Source organism: Pleurodeles waltl, chromosome 1_2, assembly GCF_031143425.1.
Source record: "Pleurodeles waltl isolate 20211129_DDA chromosome 1_2, aPleWal1.hap1.20221129, whole genome shotgun sequence".
NCBI lineage: Eukaryota > Metazoa > Chordata > Amphibia > Caudata > Salamandridae > Pleurodeles > Pleurodeles waltl.
In genome coordinates, this window is record NC_090437.1 from 725646870 (window position 1) to 725670629 (window position 23760).

Here is a 23760-nt window from a genome sequence, read left to right on the forward strand (position 1 = left end):
CCTTGACTAAATGCTCTCCATACCCCTGACGATATCTCCTTGCCATATTGCGGAACCCAGCCTCCACATCGAGTATGCGGCGGTACCGCACTGCCCGCCTCTGAAATTCCCGTATCTCCTGGACATTCATGTTGGCAGCTGTAAAAATAGAGACAGGCGAACATTACTGACATCATTGTGTGATACATGTACAGATGATATTCTAACACTTCATCAAAAATAGCACATGCAGTCCAAATCACAGTACAGATGATAGAATGTCCCTGAGGAATGACTTGCCAACGCAGCCTATCCATCAACTATCTAACGGCACAGCAATGCACAACAAGGTGTGTACTTAATTAAATGATCTGTGCATATTTGTACTGCTATTATTCACATAACAAATGCTGCAAGTATTCAACATGTGCCAGGCTGACTAATCACTGTCTTCTGGATCGAATTCAAGGCACACAAGACCTATGATTTGTATATGGAACTGCCAGGACAGTATGTAGTTGGTAATCATGAAGGGGCATTGTAGTTTGGAACACATGAATGCTTGAATTACATGTCTGTCATCTACACTGTGACCATCCCACCTAGCTACACATATTTTCTACCCCTAACCCCGTGCCTCGGGGGGGACGGACATACAACACATACTTTCAAACATCAAGGACAACCACGAAGCTTTGGACAGCTGTCCATGGGTTTAGTCAGTCCACCACAGGTAAGGAGGCCTGCCAACTAGGATTGAGTCAACCATTCGACAATCACATCTACATTCTTTTTTCTATTTGCAGACAATTGTCAACGTCATTAGATCTCACTGACACGTGCCCAAAATCAAGCACATTGATGCAAGCACCCATCTGGCCTTGACCTGCATGCACGCCTATGACATTTCACTCAAGTGCCACATAAATAGAGTACAACATGTGGAGCTAGATGCTGTGGGACAGTCACCCATACAGTCCTACATGTTCATTAGTTAACAGGGATGCACAAGTCTGTGTGTAAAACTGATGCATCATTGTTCTGTGTGAATTAGGGCATGACTTGCTGACAAAATTATGACACTGGCCACCTCCAAATCAATTTTTGTCATACATGTAGCAACAAATCACCTTGTTCACCTGCCCATGCCTATTGCACAGCACTTGACTCCCAATATATGACTCTCCGCCGCTGACTGTCTAACTCACCTCCAGTCAAGTCACATATCAGATCACGTACCAGTTCATCATATCTTGCAATGAGTCCATCACACAGGAGTCTATCACACAACATCTGCAAACACAACACAGGACAAACATATTAATACTTACTGGATAGGTCTGGGTCCGCAAATTGAGCCACTTCACCTATTGTGTAGGGGGCTGGTCTACCTGTAAAACATGGAAGGGTGATATGTGTTCCATGTCTGCTCACTTTACAAAAGTTGGAACAACAAATCACTGCCTGTGACATTTTATATGATAGAGCTGCACATCAGGCATGTAGACACCCCAGCAGACATACCAATGCAAACATGCATTGACACTGTCACTCCAGTGAGTGATAGACACACATATGCACACATGCACTGGCCCTAACAATCATGTGGTGCCAATACTCAGTTTTGTGCTTAATTCATTCCAGAGGGTACTCCGTTTCATCACTTGTAATTGGGAGACACATGCAATGCTACATTCCTGGAGCACTGCAATACCAGATACTCAGGTATTGTGGCTTGTGCATCAAGGGACAATGAGTAACTGTGTGATGCTCATGTGGGTTGATTTGCGTTCATGAATTATTGTGCTTTCAGTGGTTCATAATAGGTGTGCCGGTGTTGTATGTAGGTTACATATGCCACATTGGCAGTGTAGCCTGAGCCGTATATGCACCCTATGACAACATGATGGCAGGGATCCTGTGTGTTACTTGATGACAATGTTACGCTAAACATGGATTGGCCACTTTTCTGATTCAAAACAACAAAAAGATGAATGCTGACAGTGTCTTAGTTGATCATCCTTGACAGAATGCATGGGCACAGGTGTAGTCATTGCACCTGAAATGTGTTACTCTGGGCCCTGTGTACCTATATCAGGTATTGTAAATCACACTTTGCCAGAATCAGCAACTTGGAATTGCCAAGTTGGGTGATCAGTGGTAGTACAATCGAACTGACACTGTCCGCTAATAAAAACATGGGTTGGCAAATGTCCTACTTCTGCAATCATGATGATGTACATTTCTATTTGAAAGCACCTTGGGAATGTCGGCACTCACAGGAATGCTAGCCTGCTGATCTTAGCATACCACCATGTCTGTGGCAGCCTTCATACTGAGAAGTTAACATTTGTACAAATTCTGCACTATATCAGCAGGGGTGTACCAAAAGTAAAATAACAACCTATGTCGTCACTAAAATAGTATAATGGAAGCAGTCAGTGGTCCCTTGCACAACATCATGCTAAAAATAGTTTTTGGCCATGCATTCACAAAGAGCAGGGATCCCACGATGACCCATTCACTTTACAAAATAGTTTGGCACTAAAGTGACACAGATGGTAACTGCTCTAGCTCAGTACAAGCAATTGCGCCCAAGCCAAAAATGTTGTTGGGCCCTGCTACTCAATGATAGGATTTAAACGCCTACTCCAAAAAGCCACAAGATGAACATGTTTTGTGCTACTGCAATCTGGTAGCATCCTGGCACATTTGGGTTTGGCAATGTGAAAGAATATCTGTCCAGATGTAAACACACAGAAACAGTGAACTTAGGGCCAGATGTGTCATTTTTTTTGTGTTTCATTTGCTTCATTTGTTTACGTTACAGCTATGGAAATTAGCAACATAAATTTGATTGTAGCAAGTGTGCTATACTTTTGCATCCAGAAATAACGCAAATGCAGCACAAACAAAGTAGAAATATGGGCCTAAGATAATAGCGGAGGTTAGGAAGAGCTTGGTACGTATGACCATGAATACTGTTCGGGCATGGTTAAAAAAGACGTGGGACTACATTGGATCCTTTTATTACTATGTGAAATACATCCCATTCCTGGTACACTTACAGGCCCTGATTCATAATTTTGTTCGTGTCGCATTACCATCATCTATTGACGCAAAAGCGTCACTAAATTACAAAATAAATTTGCCTTTTGTAAGTTTGCTCAGCTTTTGTGTCAATTGCAAAAATTGGATAAATCAGGGCCACAGTTTGTTCAACTTGCATTCCACATGTCCACAAACATTGCATGGAGCATGTCACAACATCTGCTACTGTCACCCCAGAGCATTGTACTGTACACATTAGTCAATTTTGTACTCACCAACAGGGCCACCAATCACCACACCCAGGTGGTCTAGCAGGTGGTCGTTGCGCTGGCTGTTGAATATGCGCCGCATATTATCTGTGTGATATCCCTGTATCAACTGGCCCCTAGCCTCCAACATTAGGGAGAGGAAGTGGCACACCAGCCACACATATTCCCCTAGCTCCCACTCACCTATTCGCCCCAGACGTGGCCTTCCCAACATCTCAACAAAATTAGGAGAGAAAAGGGTAAAGAGTGAAAAACAGGGTAAGGAGGTAGGAAAAGGAAACTCAACTAACCCACAGATAGCCCAACAATACCCCAACTAACAATACCCACAAACAGACTCCCAACAGTACAAAGAGAAATCTAATTGCAATAAATGAAAAAAAAACACTTACACAGGATACCACAGACACTTACAAAACAACAAAATACAATATCAATAGCACAACGGAGACAAATTCACAATATTCACACAGACAATTCAAGACACAGCCACACAGTCTACAATAATTACAGACTGAAAAGTAAAAGTGAAAGTACACTCACTGTACGATTTCTGAAAACAGGATATCCTATTACATCACTTCCTGTCTCAATTGCGGGACGTTTTTGTATTGCGTGTAATTTTATGATGCTTACGGGGTTTGCGTCAATATTTTTGACGCATATGCCTGAACATTCCCCCGCATTCAAGGATCAATACATCTTAAATGGATAACCACATTCCTGGGATGCGGTGGTGGAATTAACGCTAGGGACCAATTGATGTATAATGTGTGTGAGCGTCATTTTTTATGCATATGCATCATATTTTGATGCATAAGTGTCTTTTTTGCGTAAAAAAATCTGTCTTAAACTGTGTTTGTGTGATTTTTCTATTTTTAACATGCATGCAGCCTATAACTGTACAAAGATAGGATGGGATGATCTGCAGTGTGTGTTCTAGTGTTTGGGCATATGTGGCAGATCATACTACAGCGGCCCATAATATTCATGTTGTTGTGCAGGATTAGCTCTCTTAACTGACGCAACAGCAACACAAACTTTGGAAATAAAATAGGAATTTTATAGTTTGAGCAGGTGTTGCATCAATAGAGGACAGCAAGGCTACGCTACTAAACAAATAGACTCATGGCCTGCATGTTTATGTCTGTGAATTGTCTGTTCAAATTATTGTTGTGCCTCTGTGGGAACGTCATATAAAAAAAACAATTGGCGTAATGTGCATGTATGAATGTGTTATAAATGTGTATAACCATTAAATGCCATTCATTGAGGTACATCTGTCATGATATGTGTTTGTAATATCTGTTGCGTCTTATGCTGTGTGTACTTGCTTGACATTGGGGACAAAACATTTCCCATGACTAACTATACACAGCAAAGATCGAGGACGGTTGATAATGGCTATGTCAGATATAAATGTTGGATACCACTTCATGGTCACTTGTGTGTATACTACCCATGAGTCAGGCATTTGAACATGCTAGATAGGTACAGTGTTTATGACACAGAGTCTCAAATCCAATCCTAAAATGGTTATGTCCACCACAGTTTGAGTCATGTAAATGACCTATGTTTCTCCTGTGGCTGTGGAGGACCAGCAGACCATGCTGCATGTGTTCACATATTTCCAGTGGTTCTGTTCAAGTGTGTGGCCATGTGTACCCTGTGTCAGTATTCGACTCCGTGTTGTCACAGTTACGTGCAGATCTAGTCATGAGTCTGTGGAGCCAACCCTTGAATTAACAGAGTATCCTTCAAAGCAGATTTGACAAAAGCCAAAGATCAACTAACAGCACACATGGGGATAGTCCAGATATGGCACAGCAGAACTTTTAGAAGGCTGACAACAAAGCAACCTTGGTGTGCTCAAATACGTTATGGATCAGTAATAGGAAACAGACAGGTTTCATCACAACATTTGTACAAAGGGTGGGGTTTAAAATTTCCACTGAAACAGGGAACATTAGTGCCTCTTTTCTGATTAATCTCACAGCTAGTGACCACGGAAGCCCCATCAAAAGGTGGTGACAGAAGTGAATCTGTGTCTGGACCGTCAGGGCACAAACATGTTTTGCCCTTACATACACATTAGCAACTCTTGTTTGTTGTGCTGGAGGCACAGCACCAAATCCATGCATACAGCCATAGCACACTGTCACTGTTCGGCACTAACGAATACTTGCAAAACCAGACAAGGGATGGGGGCTAGATTAGGCCATTTAAAAAAATGTCCCAGAACGGAATACTATAAGTAGACTGATTAAATTATACTATACATTTGAGGATTCATCCTAGACCTACCAGACACAATACCCCAGGAGGAAACAGAGGGCATGGAAAGCAACTATGAGACAAATGTAGCCACAGGGAACCTCTAAGGTTAACGTGAAGAATGGAACCAGTCTGGCTAACAGGATGCAGGCTCTGTCAAGAGCAACCATGAACAAGGCAAATTCACAGTGAGCAGACTCTTACTGGGACAAGCAGGAACAACACTGTGGGAACAAAAAACAGTTTCTGCTATGGGCTGCACTGTTACACAGTCCCCCAGAGGATCTGGTACACAAGTGATTTGTACGCCAATGCACAACAAGGAGATTCAGAAAATGGCAGCTTCTAAGCAGTTCCAGGTAGGTTCAAATGGCTGGTCTGCATGGAAGTGCTCACAGGTGTGTGCAGCTTCAGTCTCTCACAAGTCCTGGAGTTGAGAATCAAGTTCAAAGGGCCAACTGGACCTTTCAAGTGGGAAGCAATGGACAGCTGATTACAGGTCTTACAGACTACCAGGCAGTACATTATCGGACCTGAAGTCCATGCAGACTGATGAACTATGACTATGGAATGCCATACTGAAGAGGGAAGCACACAGGAGTCAGAATGGGAGTCTGGGTGAGTGTAGATGAAGATTCTCAGGGTACAGATAGTCCATTTACAGCGCCTCTTAGAGATGGGTGGGGAGAGACTTAAAACATGGCAGTGGCAGGACTTATTACCTGGGATGGACTGAGTAGGGCATGTCTTGTGAGCAATGCTTGTCATACCTGGAGCACTTGTGGCATCCATTTTCAGGTTGGATGCACTTCTTGTCACACATGCTCCTTGCAGAGATAGCTGATGTAACACTTACTGCTGTCAAGGGTCTGGTCATACATTCCTGTTATCAATGCAATTGTACATCAACTGCCTCATGTATGATGCACTTTTTTACCTTATGATTGATAGTGTCTTAGTTGGGTGTCATATGCTGCAATGGACCATGTTGGCAACATGGATGTGTCTCATAGCTGTGGTCCTCTGATATTGCCCTTCAAATGTGAAATAGACAGGATATATGTCATTAACACTATGTGTGATGTTTGCTGTACATTCATACCCATCAAATGTGATGTGGCTTTTGCAGTCTGCAAATTTGTATTTCTGCAATGCTTCATGAGCCAAAATTCTGATTATGATTCCAAGAGATCATGTGATACATACGTAATTACCCAGAGCATGATTGAGTGATGAAGTGAGGTGTTTAATTACATATGATAACAAAGTGGTGATGGTGACTATAGTTAGAAGAAGTTTTGTACGATATGTTGTCTGCTACGCAATCCTGTAGCTGTGTTTGGATGTTTCCCCTCATTTTCCCTGACAGCATCCTCCTCCTCTTCAGGCATTTGTTGATCCGGTTCATAGAGGGGAATGTTTCTCTTCACACAAATGTTGTGCAGGATGGCACAGGTCAAAATTATCTTGCGGACCTTTTCAGGGGAATATAGGAGGCACCTGAATCTGGACTTCAGGATACCAAAAGTCTGCTCAACCATGGTGCGTGTCCTACGATGTGCCTCGTATAGACACGCTCTGCTGCTCTGTTTGGGTTGGCAATTGGGATCATGATCCATGGCTGGATCCCGTAACCCTGATCAGCTGAAAGAGAAAATACGGGTAAGTATTTTGTTGTTGGTTGCACCGTGATTGTCACTTTGCATGGCAGTTGTTATCTTGTGTCGTCTGTGACTCATCTGTGTTTGTGGTATTGTGTGGGATCCTAGGCTTCTGTGATGTTCTATCTGCATTGGGTTGTTTGACTAGCAAAACTGGTGTTTGGCTGATTGACATGATATCTGTGGTATATTTAGAAACTTGCTGTTCAGTGTGTATCTCCCATGCGTAATGTAATGTGCAAGAAGTGTCTGTGTGCCTTTACTGGAGGTGACATGATACTTCCACATACACAATTGATTCCACTGTGGTGGTAACATGGTTGCACTATATGGCCTGAACATCCCATCCAATTCGACATACGTAATTGCACGTGAAATGCAACAGTGAGGCTCTTTGATTTGGCTAGGTGACAATGCACAACACATCTCCACAAGGTGGCAGCACTGAAGTGTTCACAATTGACAATGCACAATTATCCCATGTGTGACAAGTTCTATGCACACCTATTTTTGTTCCCTCACTGAGTTGGCTCGTGTGCAAATGTGCACCTACACTACTGACCTTGCTCCAGGTAAGCAGGCTAACTTGGTTGTGGGGGTGAAGGTTTTAGTGTAGAAAGGTCCATCTGCCTGTACATCTGTTATGTATATGGGGAATTGTCTCAATCCGTATGAGTAGCAGTGTACACTTTGCATTAGTGCCACATCCACATGTTTTCATAGCACAGTCCACATCCTTATTGGTAGCTGGCAATGTCACCCCAGGAGTGATGTGAGATGTTGGTACTGCCTCAATAATTCCATGTCACCTTCATTAGAGTCGGCGTCATCATGCTATGTGTCTCATGGTGTTTGACCTGAAGCAACACACATTGCACACCCCTTACACAGGACGTATTGCTTGGAAGGGTGTGGGATTGAGTGTTATTGATGTGATATTGAAAGGTTCATCTTCCAAGTTGTACTGCCAGTTAAGGCCATGTCATTGGCACTGTGTGGTTTTAAATTGGTCCCGTGTGGCTCTGGAGTGGCATCTCTTGTTATTTGCATCTGTCATTTATCCATTGGTGTGGATCCCATTGGGTCAGGATATCAAACATGACTACCAGTGTCACACTTCAGTGTCTTCCTGGCCACGTGTCAATGTAGTGGTGTAGGTGTTGGGTGTCCTATAGGGTTGCTGTGCTATGAGTAAAGTACTAGGTTTCTGTACTTCCCAACAAGCAGGCCATTGCCATATCGTCCATCCTGGAAGTGCCGATTGATGGTGCTGTGGCAGAAGATGAATGAATCATGTGCACTCCCAGGATACTTTGCCATGATGTTGGTGAACAATCCACGGTGATCCACAATGGCCTGCACATTGATGGAGTGTGTGTGCTTTCTGTTGCGGTATAGGTGCTCAGCTGTAGCAGTCAATGGCACCAAGCACGTGTGGGAAGCCATAAATTTGATAAAACCCCTGTTTAGTCTCCTGCTGCTTCTGCTGTGTGTTGGGGAAGCTGATGTGGCGGGGTGTGAGGGAGATGATGGCATCAAGTTCCTTGGGAAGGAAGGCAGAGAATGAGGGCTGTGAGATCCCAGCAACCAGGGCACCAGTGATTTGAAAAGAGCCACTTGCCAGCATGTGCAGGACAGATAGCAGCTTGGTCTCCGGTGGAATGATGTGGAGTGTCTGCAAGCTGGCTGCCAATTGTGACTCAATGTGGTGTAGCAGCTGCTGTATGGCTTGCCAGTTTAGTCTGTACCTCTGGATGATGTCATGTTCCCGGAGGCCCTGAAGGTTTGTCCTGTTCCTGAATATCCTCTCCTGCCTTCGGGGTTGTCTTTGGGGTCCATGTTGGTGTGGTGGTAGCTGCTGCTGTTGGTCCTGTGCCATGCATCTTCGAGCATGCTGCATGAGTATCACCTCCATGTCTTCCTTTTTGAGCAATGGTGTTGCTTGTGTGAGTTTTCCATAAGTAGTGGTGTGTTTGCCCCATTTTAATGCCTGCCCTGACCTAGGCGTTGAAATTTGGCACCATTTTCCAGCTCCCACTACCAGATGCGCGCCATTTTTGCCAGGTTGGATAAATATGGCGCACGGGTGTTTAAGTCACTGTTGGGACGGGAATGCCTACCTTGCATCTCATTGACGCAAGGCAGTTTCACGCATCCAGAAAATGGCGCACACTAGGATATTTTGACATTAGATGGGTCTAGCGTCAAAGTATAAATATGGTGTTACATTTGCACAGGATTAGTGTAAAAAAAATGACACTAATCCGGCACAAAGGGAGTATAAATATGGGCCTAAGTCCTATAGGATCCCCAAGGCAAACTTCAGCCATCTGAGTGCCTGTTGACTCACACATGTATGTCCTCCTTTAACAAACATTGGCAAAGATAAGACATCGACGATTGGGTTTAGTGTGCCAACACATTTATTGCAAACACATTAACACTAGACAAGAAATGAAAGAAAGTCAACATTGAAGGTGGTTTTGCCTCCAATTAAGTCCTCTTTTGTTCCTATTGCAAACAAGTTTAGACCATAAGCGAGCCTTGATTATAGTTCTTCTTGATTATAGAAGAGACAGGTGGCACATAGTGACACTCAAGGGCTTTTCCATTATTGGATATGGGCATCTATAAGTGTTCCTTTCAAAACATTTCCTGACAAATTCTTTGATTGATTGGCCCAGGGGAGTTGCACTAACTTCTCCCAAGTCATCCTTGGATTGCAAACAAGGGGTCATATTTCCTTTTTTAGGGCCAATAGTAGTGTTTCCTACATTTTCCCCATATTGTCAGTTCATGGGGTGACCCTTATTTACTGCAACGTCTTTTGGCCCTCTCTTCGGACCACACCCTTGCATGCCCGTGCTTTGCTCAAGGACATTATCTATTTCTATTTCCTGGGTGGAAGGTGAGACTGAAAAGATAAAAAGAACTTATCTCCACCTCTAACTTGCCACTACTGCTGCCTCCACATGCCACATTGTTTTGTCAAAGAGCTATAACGACTTCTTGCGCCCCTGAATTCTGTTCAGCCGGTTAGCTTTTAATTCCTTAATACTTTTTAGTACCTCTTAAACCTCCTTAGTGCTTGGGGCATGGCTAAACACCCAATGTGGCGGACCTATAGCAGAGGAGCTCCCGGGCCTGCTTCGGTTAATCTACAATAATCCTCCAGTAGCTGCATAGTGCCAGCCTAGTATACTTAAGAAATAGACTTGCCGAAACAAGAATGCCATAAAAATTAACACTGGGGGCTGACTGGTGATGGAGAGACGAAGTGCGGCCTGGGCCTGGCGCGCCGCATGGCCCATGTGGCCATTTGCAGCCAGGTTGAACTGCTTTGCCGCCTGTGCAAATCGGAGCTGACACGGCTGTGAGTGAGCGATGCTGGAGAGAGGCTTAAGCCTGGAAATTGTGTGGCGGTGAGAGGGAGTGGGTGGGCCCGCTTCTCGCCTCCGTGTAGGAGGGCTGCTAGGGTCTGAGGCCGTGGGGTGACCAGCAGAGCCTCCTGGCTATGTGAAAATTGGGGCGCCATTGGGAGAGGAGCAGAGCCTTGCACCCGCTGTGGCCGGATGGTGAGTGGGAGCAGGCAGGCCATCATGCTTGTCAGGGCCTCAGAGCACACTCCTCACCCCTGCTGGCCAGGATCTCCCGGGTGAAGTCACGGTACCCGGCATTTCTTCCGCCACTGATGGGGCAGATACGAACACAGGTACTCTGGATCCTTTAACATTGCGGCGCCGGCCACGGCGGGCCCACTGTGGACAGCATTGAGGCCTGGTGCCTTCAATGTGATCAGAGGTGAGTGGGAGTGGGCGGGCTATCAAGTTAGCCCCGTGCCCGATCCTCGCCTCTGAGGGGATACATGGTGCCCCCTTCTAAGAACTGAGATGCTGAGCCGCCTTCTCTGTCGTTTTGCAGGAAGGCCTGGTTAGGCCCCTCTGGGATGATTGTATGGGTTAGGCTGGGGAGGGGGAGCCTACAGCTTTATCAGCAGTGTTGCACAAGGCACAAGTGCAAATGAGGCCATACAGACTAGAACACGGCTGTGACTGAGGGCTGTGTAGAGCTCATAATCCAGACAGTATCCCTCTATGTCAGAGACGGAGTGGTGTGATGGTTGAGGAAAATAAACTGTGGAGCAGCACAGTTCTCCTTGTCACGGAAAAGTCAGTAAAGTAGCTTGCGCCTGCAGCGAGTGGGGGATTGTGCACCAGGTCCTCGACCCCCCAATCTTCTATGGGTGGGAACCGGCTCCCATTGCTGGTGGTGACACCTATAACCAATATGCCATATGTGTATTTCCCAACGAAGATAGGGAAATCTAAAATAAAATCTAGTGCCAGGAATTCTCAAGCGTCCTCTTGTTCATCGCCTTTTGGGGATTCCATGACTCAAGTTTCACTGTCCTGTATCCCCCCGTTGCACAGGAGCCAGCCCAGGACAATTAAGACATCATTCTCAATGAGATTTGGGAGTCCCGACTGGCAATCAAACAGAAGATAGGGGCTCTTACCACAGAAGTATCTTTCATTAAAGATTAACAAAATAATGAGGCTAAACTTACCATCTTAGAACCTGCCAGCATGACCCAAGATATGGAGATCAAAAACCTAACACATAAGATAGAGCTCCTGCATGAAAGGGCCGAGGACACTGAGGGGCATGCCCGTAGGAACAATGTTCGTATCCTGGAGCTTCCGGTGGGAATGGAAGGACAATCTCCAACACAGTACATTCAAAATTGGCTCCGGACAGTGGTAGCCCCAGAGGGGCTTTCTGATAAATTTGTAGCTGAAAGAGCCCACTGAGTGACAAAAAAACCTAATCGGGGAACCCCTCCTCGACCCATTGTTGCAAAAACTTTTAACTATAGAGACCGTGACGTGCTGCTCGGAGCCGCCCGGGTAAAGGTACCAATTCTGTTCAACAATGCGAAAATCTAATTGTTTCCAGATTCTACAGCGGCAGTAAAATGGAGACGAGACACTTTCCAAGCTATCAAAAGAGTTTTACTAACTATTGGAGTTACTTACACATTGTTGTTTTTCTCAGTGAGATTGCGCATTCAAAATGATAAGAAAGTACTCTTTTATGACTCGCCAGACATGACGCGTGCATGGCTGGATAACACCTTTCCAATCTCAGTGAGGAAACCTGGAAGCTCCCGTGACCCCAGAGGAGACAATGCCGACCGTGCTCCCGATCAGCTGGAGCTCCAGAGAGGACTGGCGCTCTTCTTCCCTCTTCACAGCTGGCTTTTCTGGGCCACCTAGAGGCGCTTTGTTCAGCTTTGCAGCTGCGCGTTGGTGCAGATCAGGACAGCACAGATACATCATGGGAGGGTGGCTCACACTCTGATTCCATTGGGAGTGTAGCCCTGTTTCCCTCTATGACTCCACAGTTGGCATGAGATCTTTAGTTGCACACATCTACTGAACCAGACTGCATTGTACTCTTAAAGTGGGAATGGCCCTCATACTTTTTATGGTGGGGCTCTGCTGTGGCTGAGGGGGATGCATATTTGGTAGATCTGTGCCCATATATTGTATTTGAGTATATGTCAGGGCACACTTCAGCACAACATATATATAGAGTAGGCTGGGGCCGGGTCTGGGTCACTCTCCGCAGCAAACGAATGGTTACTTTCTACCATGGCTTCTGTCCCCCAAATAAGTGTAGGCACACATTGTTTGAAGTACTTATGATTGTTTTTATCTATAATGTTTGGTCAAACAACTACATGGTGCTGGACTGAGAATTTAGGCCCATATTTATACTTTTTCTAGCGCCACATTTGTGCCGCTTTTTGACGCAAAAACGGCGCAAACTTACAAAATACAATTGTATTTTGAAAGTTTTCGACGTTTTTGTGAAATAAATTATGCAAATGCGGCGCTGAAAAAGTATAAATATGGGCCTTAGTGTTTCAAAGTTTACAGCAAGTAGCAGATTTCCTTATCAAGACATATCAGCATACGCTACAGTATACATTATCACACGACACAGCACAGGCGGCGATATCTTCTTATACAATCCTGACCTGGAATGTCAGGAGCCTAGGCATATTGCATAAGAGGCATAGAATACTAGCGCAATTACATAGAAGAAAGGTGCAGATGGTATACCTACAAGAGACACATTTGGTCACCTCAGAAGTTCTTCACTTGCAGAAGAGATGGAGGGGACAGTTTTTTAGTACATCATACTCAGGGTACGCTAGAGGAGCTGATATTTGGATCAGGGCAGGAGTTCCCTTCAAGGCTCAAGTTATACATATTGATACAGAAGGTAGATATGTATTAGTCAAGGGTGAACTGGATGGAGACCCAGTAGTCCTGGGTTGTATTTATGCCCCAAACACAGACCAAGATACTTTTTGGGCACGTTTAACAGTGGTACTTAGCGAGTGGGAGCTTTGCCCATGGCTGCTGGGAGGAGAATGTTAACACAGTACTGAATATGTCAAAGGATTGCTCCCATCCCCCACTACTGGAGCAGTAATGACACGACATGCAGCATCCTTACAACAGTGGGTCTGGGTTTGGTCCCTAGTAGATTCCTGGCGCACCAGAAGTATAGGGCTATGTGAATACTTTTTTTATTTATATCCACACATTACATAAGCGCATAGAGAGATTTCTGTGTTTCCCACAGCTGCTGCCTAAAATAACTCACTCCACCTATGTCGCTAAGACCCTGTCTGATCACAACCCCCTAGAACTGATGTTGCAATGGGGAAGAATCCTGACACCAATACCCACCTGGAGACTACAGCCTACTTATTTAGAAGACGCACCCTTCCGGAAAACACTGTCACAGACTATAAATAATTACTTTTTAGAAAATACAGGAGCAGCCACCTCATTAATACATGAAAGGGAAGCTTTTAAAGTGGTGTTTCAGTGGGCCTCTATTGGCAAATTAGTGGGTGCACATAACAAAATAATGGGAGCTTTCAAAGATGTAGAAACTTCAATGGCTGGTACTGTGCAAGCGGAGGCCAGGGGAGAAATGGATCCAATGACATTACAGGAGGCCAGGGAGGCACATGCAGAGTACTTAGAGATTTTAGGATTAATAGATTACCAGGCATATCTACAGCAGCTGCAAACTGAAGCAGACAGATCCAGAGGACTACTGGTGCGATTAATACGCCCCATCCTCCCCAACCCCAATTCTCACCATACACTCTGAAACAGAAGGAGTGGTAAGTACGCAACTGGGTATAAATAAGGAGTTTCAAGATATCTATGCTAATTTACACAGTCCCCCCATCTCCTCCAGATACACTGCTGATAGAATACTTGAATAAGACGCACCTACCCCAGATAACACTACAGGATCATGAGGGGTTGGGAGCTGATCACACAGTGTAAGATATCAAGGGGGCGGTTCGAGAAATGTCACGTAACAAGACCCCAGGGTCCCTTTGGACTACCCATTGAATTTTACCATATCTATATACACAAACAAGCTTCACATCTGTTGAAGTTATATAATCACTCACTACAGGTGGGACACTTGCCCCCCACAATGCAGCAAGCTGTGGTCACATCTTTATTGAAACCAAAAAAGCCACCACTTGAGTTAACCTCTTACAGACCTCTGTCTCTCCTGACTACAGAATATGAAATGTTAAGCAAAATTCTAGCAAAATGACTTCTTCCACATCTACCACAGATATTGCACACAGACCAAAATGGCTTTGTACTGAACCGTAACAGTTCACTCAATATACGTTGTTATTCCACCTTAGGTACAGTTTGCGTGAAAAATATCCATACGCAGGCTGCCTACCCTTAGATATACACCATACCTTTGATACACTGAGCTATTGTTCACACTTAGCCACTATGGAATACCAGCCTCCTACACCAAATGGGTGCGGCTATTATATTCGCTACCTACGGTACGGGCAAAAACAGGGAAATGCATCTCAGAACCGTATAACATCTCCCAGGGCACACGTCAGGGCTGTCCCTCATCGTCACTATTATTTGTAATAGCAATCGAACCACTACCACAACTACTACGATGGAGCACACCGGACTGTGGCATTCTGCTAAGAGGTGAAGTACAGGCTACCTTTTTACATGCAGATGACATGATAGTATATGTCCAGGACATACAACAAGATATGTCCGCAATAGCAGACAAGCAGAGTGCATTTGGCAGATTCTTGGGTCCAAAAATAAATGAAGCAAAATCATGTATTTTTGCATTTCAGCATACCTTAGAGTGGCGCACATTGGCGCTAGGAGAAGACCAAATCCCAGTGGCCACCCAGATGTTTCGCTACTTAGGGATCAATATATATTGAGACATACAGGATATCTTAGATGGTAACTTGCAACCGGTGATTAATTCCATTAGACACAAATAGCCTTCTGTTCTACACTGCCCCATTTGGTGGCGGGTAGACTGGCAGTTGCAAAAATGGTCCTCCTCCCAAGGCTACTGTACTATTTCACTAATTTACCGGTGGTGGTTCCGGCCACAGTGTTTACCGCTTTGAATACTTTAGTGATAGGGTTGATGTGGGGATCCAGCCGTCACAGAATAGGCTTGAAAAAACTACAGCTGCCAGTGCTGGAGGGAGGGATGAGTGCCCCAGACCTTAAAGCGTATTGTATTGCAGCACAATTGCAGTGTTGAGCGTATTGGCTGGCAGGGCACAATTTACACGAAACAGGCTATACACCTGCTCAGATACAAAATGTGCACTTACATAAGCTGCTATGCCCTAACACAGCCACACCGCGCCTGGTCCCCATTCTGGTGTGGGTGGCCTTGGCATACTGGTGGATGTCCCTACGCTACACACATACATTAACGCCTTACACTCCTAATATAGCATTGAGAGGGATTCCACTGGCAATTGGGACTCTATCATCACAGAGGTTGCAACCTAGGGCACAATCAGAAAATATGACTGTGTCCAAATTATTTGTGGACGGGTAATTGACGGCCAACCTAGACTTTATACAAACTCATGGTTTGCCAGACACATTGTTCGTAGTCCATGCTTGATTAATTTGTTTTATTCACCAACACTGGGCACCTGATGGTATTGAACCTGTTGCATTTGAGTTCCTCAATGTGTTATATATGGTAGGGCATGGCACATACTTAATCCTAAGGCTGTATAGAGGCCTAAGATCACACTTAGGAATATTGTTACAAACACTCCGTCAAAGATGGGACACAGATTTCAACTGTATACTACAGCATGCAGAGTGGAAGAGACTGTTAGTGACCCCAAAAATTATATCCAGAAACTCCAGATTTAAATTTATTCAGTTCTCTATACTTCAGAGGGCATGCCTTACCCCGTATAGCATAAATAAAATATACTCAGGTGCTGGAGCAAGCTGCCCCTGTTGCCAACAAGTAGATGCAGACTTCTTACACATGCTTTGGAGTTGCACACGGTTACACACTTATTGGGTGGAAATAGCATGGATACTCAAGGATGTAACAAGACATGATTATTGGACGACAACGGATGCTTGTATCCTAAGTTTATGCTCTTGATCGCAGAAGCATGGGGTTGCCATGGGTTTTGCTGATTTGACCCTAATATTGGCGCAACGGGCAATCACGCGCCACTGGAAATCACCCATCACCCCCGATAGCACAGTGCAAAATAGAAGTGTTGGAATGGGTCCAAGCTGAAAGCGAGGCACTGTGTAGAGACGAATATAGGGGGTTACGCAAAACACATTTCTCCTTGGAGTGGGATATGCATATATATATATATATATATATATATATATATATATATATATATATATATATATATATATATATATATATATACACACACACATATATAAATATATACACATATATAAATATATATATATATATATATATATATATATATATATATATATATATATATATATTTATATGCCATGTGGAGTGTGATGGGAGAGTGAGTCCTAAACATTGTAGCTATGCTGGGTTTCTAGTTTCTAATCCATATTGAAAACCTGTCTAATTTTTTTAGTGTATTTCCCTGTCTCCCTGTGCATATGATCGAAATTCCTCTTAGTTCATATCCCACTCCAAGGAGAAATGTGTTTTGCGTAACCCCCATTACTGTCCTATACCTACTAATGGGACCTGCCCAAAAATGTGCTGGTATTAATCGGAATGTTTTTAAGAAGTATTATAGGAGACGATGTACTGCTCTTGCTTGTTGGAGAAGTTAGTGGGGGAGGTTTCGTACAGTTTGTAACCATGATAAAATGAGCATATAGAGTGTGATGTAAATGACTTTGTATTAGATAAGAGCATTGCACATAGCATTGAATCAATGTAGACAGCTTTACCGTACGCCCTAATCCTCCCAGCTCCCCAGGACGACCGGGTGTGCCAGCCGACTACAGCAGAGGGCTCACAGCACGTGATTTTTATGGGGATGCAGCTTTCTCCCAAGGATTTCCAACTTACAGAGCCTACCTGCCTTAAGCAACATTTATAAGTATTGAAGTATTTAAGCGCTGAACGTTCTACCTCCAAATCAGGCATAGGTCAAAATAGGGCAGTGTAGTATTTGAGGTAGTCCCAATCTTACCAGTTTCTGGCAGACGGTATTGGCCAGACAACACCCTTCTGGGACGTGAGCCACTCCAATATGACAGCATGGCCTACACAAGTCCACTCTTGGGCCCAGGCAGTCCCGATCCACGGTTCAATTATGGGTACCACTCTCATTGCAGAGACACCTGCTCGAGCCTTCAGAGCTTGCCCAACAGTTGCCCAACCATTGCTGGTCCAGACAGGTACTTGCCAATACAATGCAAAAGCACAGGCCATCCCCCAGCCAACAACAGCCGGGCAGCCAGGCAGCCGGCAGCCGGCAGCAACAGCAACAGCAGTGAACGAACGTAAGCCGGGAGCGCAGCTCAGCCTGCCTGGCACAACCTGCTCATGGGAGCAGTCAGGGACATCGTAGTGAGCATGGTGGTGGCACACTGGTGGCGGGCATGAGCACAGAAGCCACAGAGGTGGAGGCAGTCAGCAGAGGATGATAGTGGTCAATGGGCGCAATTCCGTAAGTGTACTTAGTAAACCTCTGCTTTCAGTGGAGCTGGAATTAAGGGAGTGAATAGTTCTGGTTACTGATGCACATCAACAAATTCATAGGACGTATGAGTAAAAGTGGTGAACCGTCCAGACCATTTCTTTTAAAGGGTGGTGCACCCCTTTTTGCCTCTTATTCACTTTTGCCTTTTAATGTACATTTTTCCAAAAACCTAAGAACAGGGTAGTTTTTATACTCCTTTACAGAAAGCACATTCTCAATCTGAACTACCACATAATGCTGTGAAATCATCAGAAACAACCACCAGAAAAACAACTTTGCCTTACTGAGTTAATATTTTAGTCCTAATTACCTTTCGATGTGTAGCGAATGGCTGTCTTTTTTAAAGATAGGCTTGAAAGTGATTCATTGTGATATCCAGACTTACAGAAGGTTCTATTCTAAACCCAAAGGGACTTTCAGAACTGTGCGTCTTATGATATAAGGTGTGCAGAGTAAAACTAACAAATAGGTGTGGAGAGTAACTCTATGAATGATAATACTCAGCCTCTTTCATCTTACAGGTTCTAATAAAATACATACTCACTCAAAGGTCACTCCTGATATCAGGAGCCCAAATTAAAAGATAGCTCTCCTACCGGTAACACTAAGAAACATTCATCTTTATTTATGGCTATAATAGTGCTTAGAATTACTAATATTTTTGTTTTTGACAATTTCCAAATTGTGAGTATGTGATAGTCTCATAGAATGCATCAAAGTGTCTCACAGAGCAGGAAATGCAGATCCACAAACTGTAATATGTCCAACAGAAAGATTATGAGCCCTGGAGGATCGTCTGAGTACTATTAAGTAATACCTGAAATGCAGTTGCACAAAAACATTAAGCCCTAACAGATAAAATACTCTTCATGCAAAGTATGTAAGGAAGAATACTACGCACGTGTTCCTCCAAATATTTTGTGGGTTACATCAACAAACCTCAGAATATTACACACAGTCCATATTATAGGAACATTGGGCCGTATTTATAGGTCCTTAGTGCCACAGGAACATCACTTATAGCGACGCTCCTGTGGCACTAAGCACAGGGCCATATTTACAAGGTGGCATTAAGCCACTTTTTGTGGCTTAACGTCACCTTGTAAATACGGCCCCTTCCCAGGCAGCACTGTGTGTGGAAGGGGCGTGTAATGGGTGTTGCTATGGGCGTGTCACAGCTACACTCATTGCATTTTGACACTGCCTCAGATTTATGAAATCCCGTAATCTGAGGCAGCTCCAAAATCTAACGCCACCCCCATGGGTGGCATTAGCATGGCACGCATAGAAAAAGCAAAATGCCAGAAATTATTGTTTATGTGCGGGAAGGTGTCCCTTTCTGCACATAAACAATCATTTCAAACTGACGCTTTGGCACTTCTGTGTGTTATGCATTCTGCAGCACACACAGAAGTGCCAAAGTGCCATTAGTGATTGTTTATACGCAGGAAGGGACACCTTCCCGCACATAAACAATCATACTCCTCGACAGAGACATCCTTGCATTATGGTGCAAGGATGCCTGTTTGGCACTGGCAGCTAAACTTAGCGCAGGGGGAAATGCAGGGATGCGCCATATTCCCTTAAATACATCGCATCCCTGCGTTTCTAAAGTGATGCAGCACTGCTAATTTTGGTGCAGCACCACGCTTCACCAGTTTTCTTTAAATCTGGCCCATTGTGCTGCATAATATGGCCTTAAAATGTAGTTACCTTGTATGTATTCATCTTTCTGACTGCTTTCATTATAAATCATCCTTCTTCATCCTTTCAGTTTATAATTATGTAGAGTAAAGTTGAAGAGTGTCAGATGATTTTCAGTAAAGCATATTTTGAAAAACATTCTCAATGCGTCTTGTAATAGGGCCATTAAAAACTAGTAGACTCTGAAAGGATGTGCACTGTGATCATATAACGCTCCATAGCTCTTTTCACTTGTTACACTGGATTAAATCTTTACAAAATTATCTCAGAGATTGGCTTTTGATAATTCAGTCATACAGATATGTTTTCTTGACAACATCATGATAAACTCAGTGATCTGGTCAGCCTCCTTTGCAAGCTCCCTGGTGTCAGAGAACTCACAGTGTGACAGGTGTTGGTGTAGCTCTGAAAAACAGCAACGGGACATGTGCTCCCTTAGAATGAGATTAAACAGCCCTTCATAAGTGGTTGCTGTGCTACCTTCCACCCATCCTTCTAGTGCTTTGCAAAAAGTCCCCATTAAATCCTCCCAAGACTGGTGAGACTGCTTCTTGCTGCCTCTGAACCTCAACCTGTAATCTTCAGGGGTGAGACCCTACTACTCTATCAGGGCCTTTCTGATGTGGCGATACCCCTGCCTGCCACTCCCTTCTGGAGCCAGTAGGGCATCCCTTTCCACTTCAGGAATATAGCTCTCTAGGACAGTCCCCAAATCCTTCTCAGGAATACTGCGCGCAACTAGAACTTCTTCATACTTCCTCAGCCACTGGTGTATGTTGTCCCCCTCCTTGAACCTAGGTACCAAGTCTGTGGGTAGGTAAGGACTGTGCCTAACACTACAATTTATGCTGCCACCACTGGACTCCAACTGCAGTACTGGTGAGTCCAGATTTGTCAGACTTTGCTCTAGAGCGAGTCTTTCCCTGGCAAAGGCCCTTTCAGCTGCTGCCATCCTCTCCTGGACTAAGGTCTTTTCCACCTTAGCCTGTCTCTCTTCTAAGGCCAGACTGGCTAGCTGCAGCCTCAGGTCCCTCTCTTCCTGCGTATCTCTGAGCTCCTCAGGTGACAAGGAATGGGAGGTGGCGCTGCTGCTAGGCAAGGACCCAGTAAAGGACTCCATATCTATGGGGTCCTTTCTCCCTACTTGTGTCCCTGGCCAGTCATCTTCTCCCTCAGTGTCTAACTCTTCGGGGTCCCCCTTGGGTGTGGACTGGGGACCCTCCTCCTCAGAGTCCTCACTACTCTTATGGGTCTCTCTAGGGTCTCCCTCAGAACCAACCCCCGCTTGGGCCTCTTTATGTTATGTTATGTTATGTTATGTTATGTTATGTTATGCGTATTTATATAGCGCTTAACTGCCCTAAGGCCTCGTAGCGCTTCAAGTGCCATCGCAAAGATGAAACTATTTCTATTCGTTGAAGAATTTAGGTTTTAAATAACCATGTTTTCAGGTCCTTCCTATGTGTTGCTATCCAGTTTGCCTCCTCAAAATTGAACAGGGCTCTCGTGAGAGTCGCTATATTGGATTCACCATCTATAATAGGTATACCTCTCTCCCTGCAGAATCCCTTTAACTCTTCTAGATCATAGAGCAACAAATAATCCATGTCAAAGGTAGACTACATTTTGTTAAGAACACATCACTGGCGTGAAACATCAAGGGGGGCATATTTATACTCTGTTTGCGCCGAATTTACGTCAAAATTCAGCGCAAACCTAACACCAAATTTATACTTTGGCGCCCGACCCCGCGAATGTCAAAAATCAGCAGTGTGTGTCATTTTCTGGATGCGGGAAAACTGCCTTGCGTTAATGACATGCATGGTAGGCGGTCCCGTCCAAAAAACTTACTTTAAGGCATGTGCGCCTTATTTATACTCCTGCGTCATTATGACGCACAGGAGGGGGGGGCCTTAAAAAATGGCGTACAGCCTGACTTGCGCCGTTTTTTAACGCCTAGGTGAGGGCAGGCATTAAGGGACCTGTGGGCTCATTTCCATGGTCTCTGACCATGGAAGCAGTCCACAGGTGCCCTTCCCTGCCCCCAGGGACAACCTCCCCTGCAACCCTCGCCCACCCCTGGAAAACACCCATGGATATCCCAGGTAAGTACAGGTCAGTTGAGGTAAGTAATTTTTTATTTTTTATTAAGTGGCATAGGGGGGCCTAACCTGGGCCCCCCTATACGCCACTGTGCCCAATGACAGAAGTCCCCTGGGCATGGCCATTGGGCAGGGGGGGCATGACTCCTGTCTTTCCTAAGACAGGAGTCATTTCCATGGGGGTTGTGCATTAAAAAATGGCGCACGTCCGGTTAGAGCCGTGATTTTTTACTCTAACCTGACTTGCACCATTTTTTGACGCACAACCCTCCTTCTTCCCTATGCCTGCACTGCCTGGTTAGAGTCATTTCTTTTTACTCTAACCAGCCGGCAGCGCCGGCTAACGTCAATCCATAAATAAGGGGCCTGCCTGGCACGTTGGAATGGTGTTAGCCGGCGGTAAATTTTTTGACACAAACCAGCGCTGGTTTGCGTCAAAAAGTATAACTATGGGCCCAAGAGTCCAAAGTGCAAGTGTACAACACAGGAGTAAAAATAAAAATGACTAGCTTGAGAGAACAGGAGAATAATAAAAAAAAGAGAATTAAACATGTAATGGTCTAAGTGCAATTTGCGGTGCAAAATTGAGTCACAAAGGTACTGTGCAAGCGCAAGTCCTATCCCACTGCTGCCACCAATGTTAGAAATGGGGTTTCTGGTTGGCTAGGGTATGCACCTAAGCCAGGCAGAACCCACCCACTCTAGTCAGGGCAAGGGAGTTATGCATCCAAGATAACCCATGCTCACCCTCTTGGTAGCTTGGCACGAGCAGTCAGGCCTAACTCGGAGGCAGTGTGTAAAGCATTTGCACAACACACGTTACGCAAAATATAAACCACAAAGTGAACTCAACACTGAGCTATGTAAAAATAAACTATGTAGCACAAAACATAATTAGACCAACATTACACATCAGTAATACCCTGCTACTTTCGCAGTTGTCAGAACGTTACACAAGTTACTAATACTCTGAAAGAATAAGCAGTTGTCACATTAGGACACGTAAGTACTCAGGATTCTGCAACATAAGCAGTAGTCGGGAATTACAGAAAATAAATCTATGTACTTGCCATGAATACCTCGGAAATCTCCATAAAAGGAATATTAGAGAACACATCACAAGTCATGAAATACGCAACAGCATGTCATGCCCATAAAAGGAATATCAGCACACATATGTAGTGTGATAAAAGCAGGTGGTTAACATATACACCCCCCAAGGTCCATACTAAACTCACAGAGCAAATGTATCCCAAATCTTTTATGAAGAAAAGGCACTCCTAGTGCCTAGAAGATGAGCAAGGGTCCCCCGGTGCTCCTATGTGCAAAACGGGGGCATGTGGTGCTCCTGGGGGAGAGAGGCGGTCTGCACCCTCTCTACTGCGGTAATCGGGCCCATTCTAGGGCCGGCAATCTTTCTGGAGGCCTCCCTTGGACTTCACATGCCCTCCAACCAAGGTGGGGTCTAGGCAAGCCCAATAACAGAAAGGGGGTGAGAAGGAAGTGGCCTCTGTTGAGGCCTCCCTTCCCTGTTCTTAAGAATAGTGCCCAGTTTCAAAATAGGAGTGTCCTGCTCCTATGGCAGTGACCGGGGGTAGGGGGGACGCTCCCCTCGCCACCCC